Consider the following 5,353-nt stretch of genomic DNA (forward strand, 5'->3'; position numbering starts at 1 on the left):
ATTCTTCTCTAATGAGGCACTTTACGTAATGCACTGGGGATTCCAGGTGATGCCATCTGCTACTGATGCCCACAGGGCAGGACTCACTGCCTGTGTAGGCACTCAGTGCTGGCCACACTTTGACTGCCCCATCATGTCTGGTCTCTCCCAATGCCTGAGCTCACCCAACCTTTCACCCATCCAGGCTGGCTCACCAATGGGGCCAGCCACAGGTTTCTCAGCAGCAGCAAGGATAACAAGGATAGCACTGTTCAGGCAATACCCATTGGACACTGAGTACAGCAGCTCCACAACTGCTGCTTTTAAATATATTTGGCACTTGTTCTCCCACATCATGTATTTTGTGGAAAACTTGAAGGAATTTTGGGACTTTGTAGGAATCCTGGATTGTAGGGCTTTTCTAACAGAGCAGCTGAGTCCAGGTACTGTCTGTTTGACACAGGTTACTCCATATTTAGCAAGTGGTGGAATGCATTTAACAATCTGCTGCCAGGAAAAATAATCATGAGGAAAGAGGATGCAAATTTTCAGGATTCTTCAACGTGTACAACTCTTCAGCCTGTGTTAGAAGGTGAGGCTTCACTGCCATTTGGGTAATCCTGCAGCAGCAATCTGCTGGGTATTACTGCTTTCTGATGCAAAAACAAATACCTAAATAGATCAGGAATATGAGATGAAACTGGGATTTTGCATTTGAAAATGTCACCACTCAGAGAGAAAATCATCTTCCCACTTCTGTTTCCAGCAGTGACAACAGTATTCTCCCCAAGACACCCTTTTTGTGCTATGACTTACAAATTCCTTAAAGCTCACAGACACTTTTATATTACACTGTCTTGTAACAAGCCCACAGCAATAGGAGGATTAAAGAAGCTCCTTCTCCTGCAAAACCTAAAAAAAGAAGACTCTGAGAGCCTCCGTTTGGTGCCGATCACTCGTACAGCAGCATGTCTCATGTCTGAGGAACCCCTTGGCTAGGATGAAGTTATCAACCCTCACTTATCAAATGGACTTTCTGGACTGTTGGTCATCCCTGGCCCCAAGACTTTTATCTATGTACAAATACTGCCTAAACCTCTGGGCAGCTCAGAGAGATGTGGCATGTACAGTGTCATGGGATAAAACTGCAGCCTCTAAAAAATTGGCCAAAGAGGTTTTTACTCATCTGGGTAATATCCCAGGGAACCCAAGAGCATGAGACATCTTAGCCCTGTTCATTCTAATAGCAATATATCATCAAAACACCATGTGTAACATCACCAGATCTCAGCCCTTTTGTCCAGTGAGAACTGTTGAGGATGAAATGCAGCCTGGACTAGAAGAAGTCACTGCTGCAGCTGAGAAGCTGCTGGGGGTAGATGGGGCAGTTCACAGCTGCACAGTAACAGCCTCCAATGACCAGCTTGAACAGTGGACACAAGCATTTTGCTGCTTGTTTCCAGAAGGTTTGGTCTGTTGCTCTCCAGAAGGCCACATTTTCCAGGTCCCACGTTACTCTCCGTTAAACAGAGTCAGTTCAGGATCTCTGTCCCAGAGGGGTGGCACTGTGTGAAGCTGTGAGTACTCCTCATGCATTTGGCTCCTTGGAAAAGCAAGTTTCAGCCTGGCATTCACATCCACACAGATATTTTAATGCCCATTTTGAGAATTTTTCCCAGTCCCCTGATGGGAACAGCTTTGCCAATGGAACACTGAAACATGGTCTCTAGGGGTAAAGCTATCCCATGCTACTGATAACACTACATGGGAATTGTAAGGTTTCCTGCAAGAAACAGTGCTTTCTCTCTTTTTTCTGGTGTGTTTTAGGAGGTGGGGTGGGGGTGAAGAAGGGACATTGACAACAAAGGAATGACACAGAAGCTTGATCCTGGCAAATGTGATTGCATAAGCCCCTCTCTGGGTTTAACTGCCTAAATTTTCAGAGAAGCCGAGCCTGTACAGATTCCTTGAACAGCAGAGGGAACGGTACATGCTGTGTGTCCTGAAAATCAGAATAGATTGCAGGTGCTTAAATATAGATTCAGGTGCTTGGCTGTGGGCAGATAAGAGCAGAGTAATTCTAGTCAAGGCTTGAAATAATTTCAGCAGTAAAACATAGGCCAAATTACTGTGATCCATTTGCAACACTGCTAAATCAAAACTAGCTTTGGTAATTACTTCTTATTTTGCCTAACAGCCAACACAAATGGCTCCTTCTCTTCTCTGCTGCATGCTGCATGGGTAAAAAGCATCCATGCACTTGAAAAGCTATTAAAAATAAAAGGAGAAGTAATGTGGAAGAACAATTTATTGTAGCTAAAAAGCTAATTATACTGTTTGAGGAGCTGCTTTCTTCTTCACTTTACATGGGACTTACCCCTGAAATATTAGCATAAACATTTCCCAGAAATACCATGCCTATTCTATTAAAAACAACAAAATGAAAATCAAAATACAGGTTTTTAAAATTTGTTTTATTTTGCCCTCCTGCTTTATAACAGACTAGATTGAAACAAGATTTGCCCTCTGGTTAAGTGTGTTGTGCAGCTGGGTTATCTTGCGCGGAACAAAAGGGGCAGAAAAACAACAACTCAAGTATATACACCTTGCTTTGAGACCAGACATCTGCTCCCACAGTAAGAAGATGCTGTTTTGAGTAAGAGCCCTTTAACCCAGCAGAAAAAGGTGGAAGAAAAAGCAATGGATGGGAATTAAAAGCCACAATGAATTCAATTTGGAAACACTCTACCGAAGTTTGGCATGACCTCCCCTGAATCTGTACTGTTCAAGAATGCTGAGAGTCTGAATGTGGTTGTGTGGATTTGGGCTACTCACACAGTCTACCCTTTACTTCTGTTCAAGTGGAGATTTACATGGGAAGTTGTACAGACTTGAGTCCCGAACCGTTCAAGGACAAAAGGTTTTGATGTGTTGTGGAAATAGGTGGGCAGCTAGTGGAGAGTAAAGACTACTAATACCTTCCCTGAGGGGAGAGAGGGAAATGGGAGCATCCTCAACCTGGATGGGCTACCAGAGATTCCTGGGGGGAACGGCTGCTGGGACAGGCTTTGCTGTGGAGAAATATTCCTGGGCTTGCACCTTGTTAGAGATCAGATGCTGCACCAACTTGCACGAGTGCATCCCTCAGAAAACAGGCTTCAATGCTTCTGCTGTTTATACTGCCAGCTTGGTGGCAAGAACAAAGGATGCTTTCATCCTGGGAGAGGATACCACAGAGAAACCACTGATGTTCAGTAACCCCATCCCATCCCAGGACCTGGGGGCTTCGGCTGTCTCGGGCATTGCTCTGCTTCTGAGCTGTATCCTTTGAACCCAGGCGAGGAACTGGCAGCTCTCTCTAACTGTGGTGCGTCTTCCTGGCCCCCGGGCAGAGAAGGCACCAAGAGTAGGTAAAATACATCTTGACTTGCCTTGGATTTGCTGAGCTTGTGGCATTGAGAGTTGTGGATATCATGCTGCGTGTCCAAACCGAAACTGTACAGTGCTGGGATGCTCATGGGTTAAAGCTGTAATTCATTAACTAAGCTGAATTTTGTGTTTCAACCTGAGCCATTTCAACAACAGCAAACACTGCTGGAATTGAACGGCTTTGGGTGAAAAATACTGTTATCAGCAAGTTACTGACCCTATATGTGGCAGCAGAGATGAAAGGTTTGGGCCAGTAGAGCTAAAAGAGGTTGTTCTCACTTCATGGCAGCTTGAAGATGGTTTCTGGTGCTCTGTAGGTGGAAAGGGCTTTTGCCATGCATTGTCCTAAAGGCTTTTTGCCATTTGGCAGTTTCCATCTCCCAGGTGAAATGGGGTAACACTCTTTGAAAAATCTTCACAAATGCAAACTAAAATGAACTAGAACATCTCCATGTGATTTCTGAAGTCCTGATAGCTTGCTAACTTGCAATTGACTTTGATTTTTTCCCAGGCGTGATCAGGTTCTGCTTCAAAGTCTCCCATTATCGTTCTGATACCTGCAGCCACACAGTGCAATGCTTGCAGTCTCTAGGCATCAACATCTCCCACTTCCCAGCAAAGCCAGCATCTCCATGGATGTTTGAAATCCTTTCGGAAAAGATACTATATCACAAACGAGGCAGGGAGCAGTATCTCACAGGAGTTCATCCATTCTTTTTGCCTTAATACAAACTCTAAATTTACCAAGTTTATATATTTTCATTTATTCTACTAAAATGAGAGAGCTGAAATGTCACCCAAACTGAGAATAACCTCATAAAATGCCAATCTGAGTTAGTATGGGGAAGAGCTGTTTCTTGCCACCCTCTCCACAAATGAATCCACCTTCTTGCTCAGCCTTACAGTGGGAAATAGCACTGGCAGCTGTCTCTTCCTGAGCCTTTTTAACACCTGTGAAGTAGATCAGAACTTTTCTTTGTAAAACTGAAAGAAGGGACTCATCTGCAAACTCCAAAGCAAGATTTCTGCTATTATTTTATCTCTTGGAGATCTTGTACAAAGCAGGTGCTTTGGGTCTCTGCTGAGAAGAAAACCTGATTGTTTTTCCAATCAAATATATTTTCAGGCAATATAACCAACCTGAAAAGGGATAAAACTGACAAATTAAAAGCCTAATTCAATCGCAATTGTTAAAAAATATTTTTAATAGTACTTGAGTGGCATGTTTGTCTTTTCCCCACTTCTCTTACACTGCTGCCTCTCTCCTGTAGCTGTATTGGCCACAAAGGGGACATAAGCTTTCCTGCTAATGTAAAAAGAGGGATCAGTTCCGGGGAGGTAAGGGATTAGCTGGAGGAAAATAGGCCGCATCTAAATTATTCAAAGAAGAGTAGAAAAAATACAGAAGGACTGTGATTATCCCAAAGGGGCTACGAGCAAGTGAGGCTGGGATACAGAGTTGCTGCTGAGGAGGTTTTCAGCACCACCCTCCAGAGTCCTGTGGACACTTTGTCCAACAGCAGGCTTTCCATGTTCTGCCTCCCGACGTTTATCCAAGCTCTTGGTTGTTGTTATTTTTCCTTTCCGTTCTTAGTCTGTCCTGCCTGAACGTACACCTGGCTTACTGAATGTGAGGTGCTTAAGGAAAGACTGGACGTGGCACTCCGCTGACACAGCGGTGTTTGGTCATAGACCGGACTCGATCTTCCATTCTCCAACCGAAGTGATTCTGTGATATCGCTCACAGGGGAAGGAGAAGGTTGCAAGCAGCCAGCCCAGCCGGGGGAGCAGGTCCCGCTCCCCGCTGTCCCCCACCGACGCTCCCCGTCCCGTCCCGTCCCGTCCCGTCCCCTCAGAGGAGCCGCGGCCCCGCCTCACGCGCACGCGCCCAGCGGGCCGCGCGGGCGGCCGGGGCGCGCTCCCGGCAGGGGGTGCGGAGGGGGCG

The sequence above is a fragment of the Corvus cornix genome, chromosome 8 (genome assembly GCF_000738735.6).
Source record: "Corvus cornix cornix isolate S_Up_H32 chromosome 8, ASM73873v5, whole genome shotgun sequence".
Classification (NCBI taxonomy): Eukaryota; Metazoa; Chordata; class Aves; order Passeriformes; family Corvidae; genus Corvus; species Corvus cornix.